This window comes from Passer domesticus, chromosome 6 (genome assembly GCF_036417665.1).
Source record: "Passer domesticus isolate bPasDom1 chromosome 6, bPasDom1.hap1, whole genome shotgun sequence".
In the NCBI taxonomy this organism is placed as follows: Eukaryota; Metazoa; Chordata; class Aves; order Passeriformes; family Passeridae; genus Passer; species Passer domesticus.
This window is the reverse complement of record NC_087479.1, coordinates 25080375-25093175: the sequence shown is the minus strand read 5'-3', so window position 1 is coordinate 25093175 and position 12801 is coordinate 25080375. Positions and strand designations below refer to the sequence as shown.

Here is a 12801-nt window from a genome sequence, read left to right as displayed (position 1 = left end):
ATATCTATCTGACTTGAAAATCAGTGTTTGCTTTCTATCTGAATTAGCATAACGAAAATATAATGTTGGAAAAACACCACCATTTTCTGGTGCACACTTGAGGTTTTTAAAAAATTGAAATGGAAATTGTACTTCAGAAAAGGAAAGATTTCCAGCCTCAACAAATTTGTATTTTCCTTGAGTTGAATAGAGATTATAATGAAAGTGAAGCTCAATCTCATTTTCCTCTGTGCCCTACTCCACTTTCTGGCCCTTAGTATTTTTCATGCAAATTATTAAAGAATTAACTCTGAGGCATAAGGACAGCTGTATGGTTTGAAAGGGTCTTTTAAAAAATGCATATTATTTGTTACTGCATTTCAATTCAGATTAAATCCAAAAAGGACAACAAGACCATTTCCTGGCTATGGTCTTGTTTACTAAAAGATTCTTATTAAAAAAATACCCTTTCTTTAGAAAAAGAATGATAATCTTGTTTTATTTACTCTTTGGAGTAATCTGCAGTGTGTATCTGCACCAGGACTTTTTCTATTTGAAATGATACCATAGTGAGAGATGACTGTTGGTTATGCTGGCTAATTTTCACTGAGTGACTGTAAATGTGGTGCAGGGAGCAATGTGATCCAGGAGTGTTAAAACCCCCTCACCTGTCAGTCCCACATCTTGGCTTCAAAGCTGGGAAACTCACTTCCTGCAGTGCATAAGTTCAGTTTGCTTTGGGGATACACTTTGTCTATAATTACATCTTTCCACTGAACAATACAAGTGTGGCATTTAAATATGGCATTAATGGTCCTTGGGCTTGCAAAATTAAAAGCTTTTGCAGGGAGATGGTGAGATAAGTTCCCAAGTTCCCCTTTGCATCCCTTCTGCTGCAGAGCTGCTGGTTGTTTCCATTCTTCAAATCCTCTTTGTTCTGCTTGGTGGTTTTGTGGTGTGTCACATGTTGCATTGAAAGCCTTGCCTTGGCAAGACTTGTGGCTCTTTCACAGCCCTAGACACGGGAGCAAAACTCAGTTCTCTGTGTTCCTGCAGAATTCTGATTTCATGCAAGAGACCTGCTATAGCACAAACTGGAATGAAAAAAAAAGATATATCTGCATTTAATAATTCTGGAAATATTCAGCCAATAAATTTATTTCCATTTGGATATCTCAGGACATTTCTTTTAATCACGAAACTTGTAAAAGGTGTGTTTTCCCAAAGAAATATCTCACCATCTATCACAGATAGCCTTCACCTACATTATTGATGTTTTTCTAAATGAAAAGAGGCACCTACCATCCAACTCTGTTTGGCAATTTTGCTATGTAACATTATTACCTTGGGAGATGAGGGAAAGACAAAATATCACGGACAGGGAAGCAGAGGGGGATTAAAATCTGAAGTCGTTAGCATGCTATTATTCTGATCAGCAAAACTGTGCAGTGTCACTGTCACAAACCGTTACCAACATGATCCCATGCCGGTGGTTAAGGGTATTTTAATACTCTGTCCAGTGCAATTTCATAATGATTCCTTTCTCCAGCCCTTCTGGTGACCAGGCACACTCAGACAAAGAGCAAGTATTTAATGTTCTCTTTGCCACTTTGAGCAAGCCTGTAGTTACCTAATCCCACCATGTTAGAACTCTCTGATTTTTGGACAGTCCAAAGAGACTTCCTTGCTAAAATGTCAAAATTAGCAGGCTTAGACTATGGTGTTGAGATTTATTTTTGTTTTGAGCAGTTGTCTGTCTAATGCACCTTAAAAATGATCTGTTACTTTATTTTTTCCTCTGGAGATAAGGAGAATGTTTTTGTGTTGATCTTCTATTTCCTATTTTAACTACAGCTTAAGTTGCCCATGCCAGTTTTGTAACTTGTTATGAAAGAGATACATATTTTTCAATTGCTGTCTCCTTTTTTTCTGGCATGTCTGTCAATACAAGGTCTCTTTATCACTGAGAATGGTCACTGCTCTGATCCCACTGTCTGTGTACTTGAACACTATGAAAAGACAAGACAAACTACATGTAAGCATTAAAGTGGACTAGCAGATCCTTTTTCATATTAGCATTAGCATTCTCTGTGGGAAAAATGATTAACATTCACCAAACCATTTCTCACTGCTACTGAGCAAGGCAGTTCTAATACATGTTCCAACAGTGGTTCTTAGGTCATGGATTCCTCTCATAGTTTTCAGTAGTTTGCTGTTAAAAACCTTTGTAAGATGTGATGTGGTTTGTCTATGTCTTGTCTGTCATGCTTGCTCCTCTGGGTACAGGACTCTGTGTGTCCTGGCACTCTTGACCAGGGCAACTTTCCTCCTGCCTCCTGTTGGACTTCAAGGTACACCACTGCTTTCTTGTCTGGTGGGATACAATAGGCACATGGCCATCTAAATCACCTTGCATCCAGGTAATAAAGAGCACAAGAAACTAACAGAAGATTTTTCAGAAACATTTTATTATTGTATTAGAAATTATGTTGCCACAATCCATGGTAGCTTCTGCTTTCAAGGCCTCATAATTTTTGTCTTAAACATGAAACTCAAAATAAATCCGCAATTAAAGTCTCTGTGCGAAGCATGATGTACTTTTCTTTTTAGTGCTAGACTGCATCTGAACAGAGGTTGGTTATTGCTTCTTTGACCTGGCATGTGGCTTCACTTGTCTCTAGACAGAAAACATGCCATAGCAAGTAGCAGAGCAGCCAAAACCCCTGCAACTCAAAAATGAAAATAGGCCACATTTGAAATATGGCTAGGTGGAACAATGAGGCATGACTTGAAATGTGGAAAATATGTACAGGTGCCTATTGCAAAAGTAAATGTGTGTAGGTTTTCTGCTGCACCAGGACGATTCTTTACCAATAGTATTCCAAAATAACTGAAAAAAACCACATTATATCAACACAGAGGAAAAGTGAAACTGTTTTGACAACATAACAAGAACCCTAAAAAGAAACACACTGTGATTATTTAATCAATTAGTAAAGAACTTTATTTATGAGTGCATAAATAACAAGTAATAAAGGCCATGAAGTGCATAAAAAAAAGGAATCCGTGACAATCCAACAAAATAAAGAAGAAATATAAAGAAGAACTCTGTTCAAGGATTTATCTACCACTTTATTGCCCAAGAGGCTAACAACCAATCTTGTTATGGCATTACTATTTAAGGTATGACTTTGATGTCTGTGAAGGTTGCAAATCTATTTACATAAGATTGGGCCAATTATTCTATTTTTGCAGTTGCATTGGATGGCTTGATTTATTAGTAAGTGTAAACAATTAAGTGATTCCCAGTAGAATCCATGGTTATTTTTATTATTAATTAAAACATTTCTGAAGAAGGAATGTCTCATTTACAGGAATTTCATTCAATCTTTTTAAAAAATGCTAAAGATTAGATAAAGTGACAGCTGTAATATTCTTCTGATTTCACACTCTAAAAAGAATACATTGTGATGTATTCATTAATGAATTTGTAGTTTTTGGCTAAGAGAAATATAGAAAAATGCAGAGTTTCTCAAGCTCGGGTACTTCTGGGATGCAGAACTTGTTACAAGCTAAGGCAGATTTTTTTTACAAGAAACTCATGGAGAAATAATTGGCAGAGTATGCTTGAGAAGGCTTCATGAATGCTTTGCTAACACTCTGTTAAAAGAGCCTCCTCTTCTCATCAATAGAATTGAAGGTTAAACATTTAAATTGCAGAAAGTGGAGCAAACACCTGTTAGCTAATGTGAATAGATGTATATTCAACAACAAAAACTTTCATTCTAATGTTTTACACACAGACAAAATCTCTTCAGAGCTTCACAGCTACACATCCCATTGATTACACTGTGAGTTAATTAGAGCAAGAGTACTAGGGTGGAGTGTTGTCCTTGAAAACCTCATGATGTTGGCAAGAAAAGATGTGCAAATGATTGTTTGACTCCTGGATAACTTATTTGGCTTTTGTCTCAGCTGGAGCCTGGGTCTGTATTTGTGTGAAGTTCTCTGAGGACTGTTGTCAGGCATTTCACTGCTGTTAGCATGGCTTCATAGCCACCACAGGCCATCTTTCTACAAAAGAATTCTACAGAACCACAAAGTTCAGTGGTGAAATTGTAAAATAGGGTTTGCAAGGCAAATGTGGCTTCCATTCTTCTTTCCTGGCTCCATGTTCTCCTAGTTGCTGTGTGGGAAGTGCCTCTGTTACAGATGAACGGTCCAGTGTCACAGAGACAGAAGGAGGAGATAAGAAGCGTCACTTGGAGAAAAGAGACAACCAGCTTTATGTTATTTTTATAACAACATAATATTGAACAAAACAAATGGAAAACTAGAGAAGAAAGAAGACAGCACAGGAGGTTATCTATTGTCTACTTTGAATGCAAGTAGGTGTACAGATCCCAAGCCATTATGTTTCCTATTATTACTATTTTAAGATGGCTCTATGACAAGACTGCACCTGGATCCTGAGGGAAAAGGGCCTTTATTCCCTGCACTCTCTTATGAAAGAAATGTAAATTAGCTGAGGTTGACTTAGACAGAGGCTGTGTTCCAGGTTCCACTGCTATTTGAACACAACAAAATAAATCAAGAGAGGCTAAAAAGAGGAAGAAAGTTAGGTAGACAAATAAAAGAATGTACAGGGCTATGGAAGAAAAAATAATCTAAAAATGTCAGGGAAAAAATTAACAGAGCAAGGTGTAGAGAAATGGGGAAAAAATGGTATTAATTTTGAAGAGGGTAAAGGAAAAAAAAAGACCTTTTTTGTTTTCTATTAATAAAAGTTTGTTGCAAAAACAGATTTACATGTAGTTGAAATTATTTTCAATATTGTGTCCATAGATTTGTGGATGCTTGTGTATATCTTAGATTGACTAAATCAGATTTTTCTACATTCTTGCATAACGTGGTTGTGTGCAGTATTTTAAGTGTATTTGAAAGAAAAATATTGCTTTTCTAGTGTGAAGTGCATAGAAGAGGGCTTTGGTTGCAATCCATGTAATTACAAGATGGAAAATTCCTCTTGGCAGTGGTGCTGACATTCTTCAGCTCCTATTATTTAAATTTCAGGCAGTCTTGGAAATTGTTCCTGGTTTCATACTCACTTAAGAAAGTAAGAGGCCCAAATAAAGTCTTTAGTCCCCTTTATTCACCTTTGAAATGTGTTCAATATTTGCTTCATGGCACAGGGGTTTTAGACCATTCAATATGTGTTCATTGATATGAACCTCTTTTCCCACACACCGACTATTCCTCACTGTGCTAGGGTGGCCTTGGTGAATTTATCTCTGGGTTAAACAACCAAATCTTCAATCTGATCTTATTTCAAGGGAGCTCACTGTGCTAGAACAAAACCCCCAAACCAATCTGGGTAAAAAAAAGCCATTGAGAAAAAAATTATCAAGCACTATTTGTATCCCTGAAACAATTTCACTGTGATCTGGGTGAACCTGGTTAACTGGGGAGGTCTCAGGTGACTGAAGTCCGGCAATGTGATGCTTATCTACAAGCAGGGCAGGAAGGAAGATCTGGGAGCTGTGGGCCTGCCAGCCTGACCTTGTGTCAGCAAAGGTTATGGAGCAGGCCTTGGTGCCAGGGAAGGTTATGGAACAGGTTACCTGGAGTGCATCACAGGGCACCCACAGGACAAACTGGGGACCAGGCCCATCCAGAATGGGTTTAGAAAAGACACGTCCTGCTTGATCTGGCTGAACTTTTATAACCAGCTGATCCACCGAGTATTGTCTACCTGGCCTCCAGCAAAGCCTTTGCTACTGTGTCCCACAGCATTCTCCTGCAGAAGCTTGGACAGGTGCTCTGTCCTTTTGCTGGGTGAAAAGCTGTCTGTGTGCCCTGTGAAAGGAGCTACACCCAGCTGGCAGCCGGACACCAGTGGGGCTCCCCAGGCTCAGTGCTGGGGCCAGTCCTGTTTAACACCTTTGGTGATGGTCTGGACGAGGGGATCAAATGCACCCTCAGCAAGTTCACAGACAACACCAAGTTGAGTGGGAGTGTTAACAGGCTGGAGGGCAGGAAGGCTCTGGAGGGATCTGAACAGGCTGGATCCATGGCCCCAGGCCAGGTGTGTTAGATTCTATAAGGTGAAGTGCTGAGTCCCGTCCTTCGGCCACAACAACCCCAGGCAGTGCCACAGGCTGGGGGCAGAGTTGGAGGATCGGAGAGTGGCCAACAGCTTAAGGGAGACCTCTATAGCTGGTCTTCCCACTTTTTGACCCCTCAGTGGGTTTTCCTCTCTATTTGTATGTGTTACCCTCAGCTGGCAACTGCCAGCACCTGTGAAGGACTCAAACCAACAGTTTATGGAATAACAGTCTTTGTTGATATAAAATTGTGACAGGTTAAGGTTCAGGGATTGTCAGTGACAGTACCTGACTGCAAACACATATTTAAAGCAATACACAGAAAATCTCTAATCCCCAGTAAAAGTATTCCACACACATAGAGTGTGGTTGTTAATCAGTAAGAATCCCTGTGGGGGGAGACAGATTCAGCCTATTGACAGATCCCAGCAGTTACAATGGAGACTTCCCTAACTTTCCCCCCATTCTCAACTTACTTTCATACCATTTCTTTATGCTTAGGTGGAGCTTGAGTGACTCGAGTCAAAAATACCTTTGTTACTGATTTGTGTACAATTATCTTGCTTTGCTGTTAAAGATACAGTCACAACAATATAGAGCCCATACCCAGTGAGGGGTGGCTGAACTGGTTGTCCCTTGGGGGTGAGTAACTTTGGGGTGGAGTTGTGTGCCAACATTACAATTAGGCTATAATGAGCCAAGGGAGAGAACCAGTGAACCTAAGGAGAGGGATTTTGCCAGAGCTGTTGGCTCAGCAGCAGGACACCTCCCCTCCCTCGGCTGACAGGTGCTGTGCTGTTTATCAGCTGAAAAGTGCCATCGAATTCCCCTCCCTGCAAGGATTTCAACAGAGCCTGGCCTTTGGCATCTCCACTCTTCTCCACCCTCCATTCCATGCCCCTCAGCAGGTGCTTACAGCTGTATCAGGAGTCTTCATGGAGCATGCCAGCTGCTTTCCATCCGGGGAGTAGCAGCTATATTTTACCCTACAATATCTATACAGTTGTGACTCCTTTTAGGATGTGAATATAACTTCTCAGTTTCCTCTGATTTTACTGCTGGCCATCTTTCCACAAATGGGACATGGAATAAATTTATTCCTGAATTAGAAATGGGTTAAAAAACGGGAAAAAAAAGATTAGGATAGTTTGTTGTTTTCTAAAAGATTTTGTAGATGAATGGATGGAGCTGTACTCCACTCAATATATTCTTAATTGATCTAGCAAACAGTGCAAATAATGAGACCATTTTTGGCAAATATGAAATTATTTAAGATAGCCAAATCTTATTGTAAAGATTTGTGTAAGGAATTAGTGTTGAGTGGTTGGTTGAGAAAAGACTAAATTAATTCTAAGTAAACCTCCTGAGGGAAAAACAGTTTTAATGATGAAGCTCATAGTGGTGGTCTCTAAATTAGCAAAGGTCTCAAAACTCTTCTGATTAATTCCTTTAAGACATTACCCCAAATCTCAGCCACCACTATCAAAAGAAAAACAGGATACTAAGAAGCACTGGGAAAGAATAGAAATAATAATAAAAAAAAGCACTAGAAAACTTCATTATATGTATATTGATGAGATGGAATCATAATAAATGGTTTGTGGAAGTATAGAGGAAAACAGACCTAGAAAGGGCAGAGAGAAGAGCAGAGAGGGAGGGCTAGAGGTATGGGACAACTTCTGTGAGATATAACTGTGTAGCAGTACTCCTTAGCTTGGAAAAGAGACAACAAAATGTGGGTGTGAGGGAGGAATAGCAAATTATGAATGACATGAAGAAACTGAATAGGGAATGATTACTCACTGTGGGGTACCCAAGGAAACTATTAGGCAGCAGGTTTAAAACAAACAAAAGAAAGCTCTTTCCTGCATAACAATATTACATGTTGAGATTCATTTTCATTGGATGCCAAAATTACAAATAAGTTTAAAAAATGATTAAACAAATTTTGTAAAAAAAGACCGTGAAGAGCTATTAAACATGAGATGGATTATTTGAAACAGAATAGCTGGCAGCTACTGTTCTACATTCTGCCTTTCATATGTTCTTTTTTTTCTTAACATCAGGTGTGGGCCACTAGCTGAGAAAAATCTTTTGGTTTTTAGTTTGATCTAGCATATCTGTTTTTATGTAAAGCAGCCTAGAAAATATGGTTTATTCAATACTAAGTATGCAAGCTCTGATTCTGCTATCCTTTATCCCAGCCTATTGTCAATATAAAAGCTAACCTGGTTTCTTTTGGGCAGCATGATTAAATGTCATATAACTGAGCACTTCTGAATCAATAATATGTCAATAATAATTCAACCAAAACCTTCTATTAAATGACATTTTTTAGACATTTATCATGTATGTAATGGTATGCAAATATTTTCAGTGTTACTAAGGAAAAGAAATAAATATAGAATATACAACTTGAGACACAATAAGTATTGTATGGCTTAAGGACAAATGGGAGAGATATATCTCCACAATCTAGCAAGGGATGCTAATTCAGTTTCTCTATGCTTTCTCTAATTTTGCTTTAGTGAAGAAAAATTAGGCAGGAATGAATGGTTAAGTATTCTCAATATCTTTATGTTTACAAAATAGTACCAGAAGAACAGTAACCCAGGTGGTTTTTGTCCCTTATTACTGTATGAATGTGGAGACTTCCATTAATTTCAAGGGCTACTCCCACTAAATGTGTGATTTCTGTGGGAACAGAAAACAGCTTGGTTGGAGAACGTGGGGGTCTTCACAGATCTTCAAAGCCAATGTGACAATGATCCTTTCTCTGTCAAGGCCCAGCGTGAACAAAACTACAATTTTGGAATTGGCACATGGAAGGTCAACAAAGCAGAGACGTCTGTTGGATACAAAGCTAACTCTGGTAGCAGAGTTGTCACTGAGAGTGAGAGAAAAATCCTGAGGGTTTCTTCTAAGGAGGGAAAATGAGATTCTCCTGATTGCAAAGCTGAGAAAGATACAGGTTGGATTTGTTCTGCTGGTTGAGAACACTAAGGAAAAAGAAAAAACAAAAAGGCCCAAACATTTGAGGAAGAATGAAGCCCTTAGAGCTCATGCCATGGTGGGCAAATGAGAGAAAATGGAAAGGTTGGCTGTTAAAATTGCTTTCCACAACTGAAATACTGAGTTGAACTTTCAAGGACCAAGTGTTCTCATAGTAATTTAAAATTTATGAACAGGTACTGTTGTATTTTTTGGAATATTCACTTCTGAAAGCTGAAGAATGACAAAGCTCATGGGACTTGGGCTGACATTTGTTTCCAGGGTAAGAGGTCTGGCAGCATTAGACAGGGCACTGGCTTGGTGTGATGATGTGTGTGCCTCTGGACAGATTCCAGCTGTAAGAGCAGCATGTCTGCTGTGTCAAGTTGGGCTGACTGGAAACATCAAGTGGGGGTGGCTGCTGGTGGTGTTGGGTATACTGCACAATGCAATGGGCAATGCTCCTGCCAGGCTGAAAGCCTGTGCTGTAAGAGAAGCACTGTCTCGAGCACTGCATAAACATCCCAATCTTTGAGACTCAGACAGACTCTGAGAACATTTCTCCCTGAGCAGAGCTCAGGTGTCATTACATGTGCTTCAGTGTCCACATTTTGGTGCTTTGAGGAATTTGTGTCAAAAATTGAGATGCAAATTGAATGCATGTATCAGTGAAGATTAGACTGCAAAATTACTGTCTTGAACTTTTCACATTTTTCTCATCTTCTCTGCCATGTCTAATGCATCATGGTCACTGTCAGTTGCTTTCTGATTATGTTTGATGTATGTTTGCACCTGATGGAATCAACTAGTTATGTGCAGAACTGTGCTGAACTCACTTCTTGAGTTCCTGGAATGACAGTTCGATGAAACCAGAATAAAAATGGGATCTGCATTTATGCTGAAGTAGGAATATTCAAAATGAAAAAATTCCTTATTTGTAGTCTATGTGAGATAGTATCAGTGTAGGTTTGTTTTCTGTGGGCTAGTGAAAAGTCTTGGGCGAAAAGAAAGAGCAGGATTCAGTTCCTGCTGTTACTCTGCAATTTTAAATAAAATATCCAAGACTCACAGGCTTCATTTCTTCGTGCTGTTAAAAAGAAGATCATGAACCTTGACCATACTTGAAAATTATTTTGTATTTTGAGTTGATAATACAATTTTGAAATTATTTTAATAAAAAATTAATATGAAGGGAAGAAATATTTCCTCAAAACATTTGAGAATGGTAAAATAGAAACTTATCTTCTTGGTGACTTATCCCTGCAAGTTTGCTTTGGGCTTCAGAAATGAGGCTGTTTTATGGTTTGTGCAGTCACAGAAATGCTGGCCCACTGAAATGAGTCTGATATAAGTAAGGTACAAACAATAGCACCTCTCCTACCTAGGAACAAAATACTGGAAAATAGTTGTCAATACTTGTAACAATATTCAGACTGTAATATTTTAAAATATGCACTCTCTTTCTCTTAACAGTACAGTTTCTGCTGTCAAAACTAAGATTTTTCAAATTTCAAGCAAAGTTGATAAAATTTTCTTCTAAAGTATCCACCCAAAATTAATGCATTAAACAATGCATTTGTTCTTTGTGTCTTTAGTTGTGAAACTTCAACAGTTTAACATAAAACTGGGATCTAGTGCTGCTTGCATGCAATTATACTGGTGATAATTAATAACTGCAGGAAGGATGAGGAGAGCAGGCATATTTCTTCTCATTTTCTAGGATTAAAACAGTGAAATTACAGTGCAAAATATTCTTCATGCTAATACTAATGATGTTTTCCCATACTTTTTCATATATGGGACACACTTTAACATGCATTATACTCTATTAATTGCATGACATTTCTATAGGGTAGTAGAGCAATAACAGTGCTGGAGAATGTGACAGGGAATGGTGGTTTTTTTTAACTGCCAGCACTCTGGCAAGGCAACTGTCTGAATGGATTTTCTGATTGTAGCCTTTTGTGTCGTACAAGTAACACATTTTGTGGTGCAGTTGTCAGATATTATTAAAAAACACTATTAGATTTTCTAAATTTGCGCACAGGTTTTCTGGCCTTCCTTCTGCATCTGCATTTTTGATAGTCTTCAGATTTGTTTCTTGATTCAAAAACGTGCTTTCTACTAGATCCTCTCTCTGGTCACATGTGGTACTGTTGTGTTTTCCTGAAGCTGTTGTTTGGAATAATCTAGTGATGCTAATTCAAATTCACTTGTAGTGCTGCTGCCTAGATACATAGCAATTGTTACAGGAGCCTCCACTCTGACAAGGACAAATATTCATGATGAAGATATCACTGATTTTTAACTAATTTCCTATTTCAGCTCAGAACTGCACCATTTTTTCCTGATGAAGAGAAGCAAAAGGACAGGTATATACAACGATGTACATGTATGGCTTTATTAATCCAAAAATACTGTGGCTAATCAGTTGAAAACATGTGATGTATATTGTTTGAATTTTGTATGCCACAATGTATTTAAAGTATGAATGTCTTGGATACCACTTTGTCTACTGACTTTCTGTTTTTAGGAACTAATTAAAAAAATATAATACTCTCCCTAAATAGTACTATCTCTTAGCAAAGAAAATCTCTATCGTATATCTAAAGAATTAAACACATGTTTTTCAATTAAAAATCTAGGAATTTATTTCCTCCTTACTCATAACAACTCAATTTTTGTCAGTAACTACCATTGATAAATGGTGCCTTTTAAAGTGCTGATGGTTCATTGCAGTAGCCTTCATTAAATCCTATTAAGAAAATGTTGAGAAACTATTGCTTTTGGTTTCCCAAAAACTCCAGAACCAGTGACCACAAAGACATAAATTTATTTGGGTAGGATATTTGGACATATTGACTTGCAAAAGATTGTAGATGGAGTAACTGCAGAACCTTTTCCAAATGGACACACTGCGCTTTCTCAAACTATTCTTGGGTTTTACTAGATTCTGTGCAGTCTGCATGGCCAGATGGGATTCACCTAGGAACTGTTCAGCGAGAAACCTGGTGAAATTGTTCCATCATTTACCATCAGTTCTGGCTAACCAGGGAGGTATCAGACAAGTGGAAGTTAGCCATTGTGATGCTCGCCTACAAGAAGAGCTGGGAGGAGGTACAGGCCTGCCAGCCTGAGCTCAGTCCCAGGGAAGGTTATGGAGCAGATTACCTGGAGTGCATCACAAGGCACCTACAGGACAAGCTGGAGGCCAGGCCGAGTCACCATGACTTCCTTTATGACCTTTATGATCGACTGCCCTGTGCATGAAGGAAAGGCTCTGAATATTGTCTACCCGGCCTCCAGCAAAGCCTTTGCTACTGTGTCCCACAGCATTCTCCTGCAGAAGCTTGGACAGGTGCTCTGTTCACTGGGTGAAAAGCTGTCTGTGTGCCCAGGCCCAGGGAGTGGCTGTGAAAGGAGCTACACCCAGCTGGCAGCTGGACACCAGTGGGGCTCCCCAGGCTCAGTGCTGGGGCCAGTCCTGTTTAACACCTTTGGTGATGGTCTGGGTGAACTTTATCACTACATATCTGCCTGTGAAAATATGAATTTGACAGTCTGTTAGAAGAGGTCTCACAAGCCTGTCTCTCTATGCCAATCTTGACTTTGTCCAAACTGAAGTCTTAGACCAACTTTCTCGTATCGCCTCCAAGAGACCTGTGAACTCATGTTCAATTCAGAGACAGCTACTAACCTTAGATTCTAATTCCAGCCTACAATTTCA

The 12801-nt window shown here is 38.9% G+C and overlaps 1 long non-coding RNA gene across 1 annotated transcript in view; it reads right to left on the bottom strand.

The window, feature by feature from the left end:
* Nucleotides 1-3077: 3077 nt before the first annotated feature.
* LOC135302912 (uncharacterized) overlaps nucleotides 3078-12801 on the bottom strand; it is an 80812-nt gene continuing 71088 nt past the window's right edge. The window contains exon 9 of the long non-coding RNA XR_010364467.1: nucleotides 3078-4240. This is a non-coding gene — a long non-coding RNA (uncharacterized LOC135302912). The remainder of the gene's footprint in view (nucleotides 4241-12801) is intronic.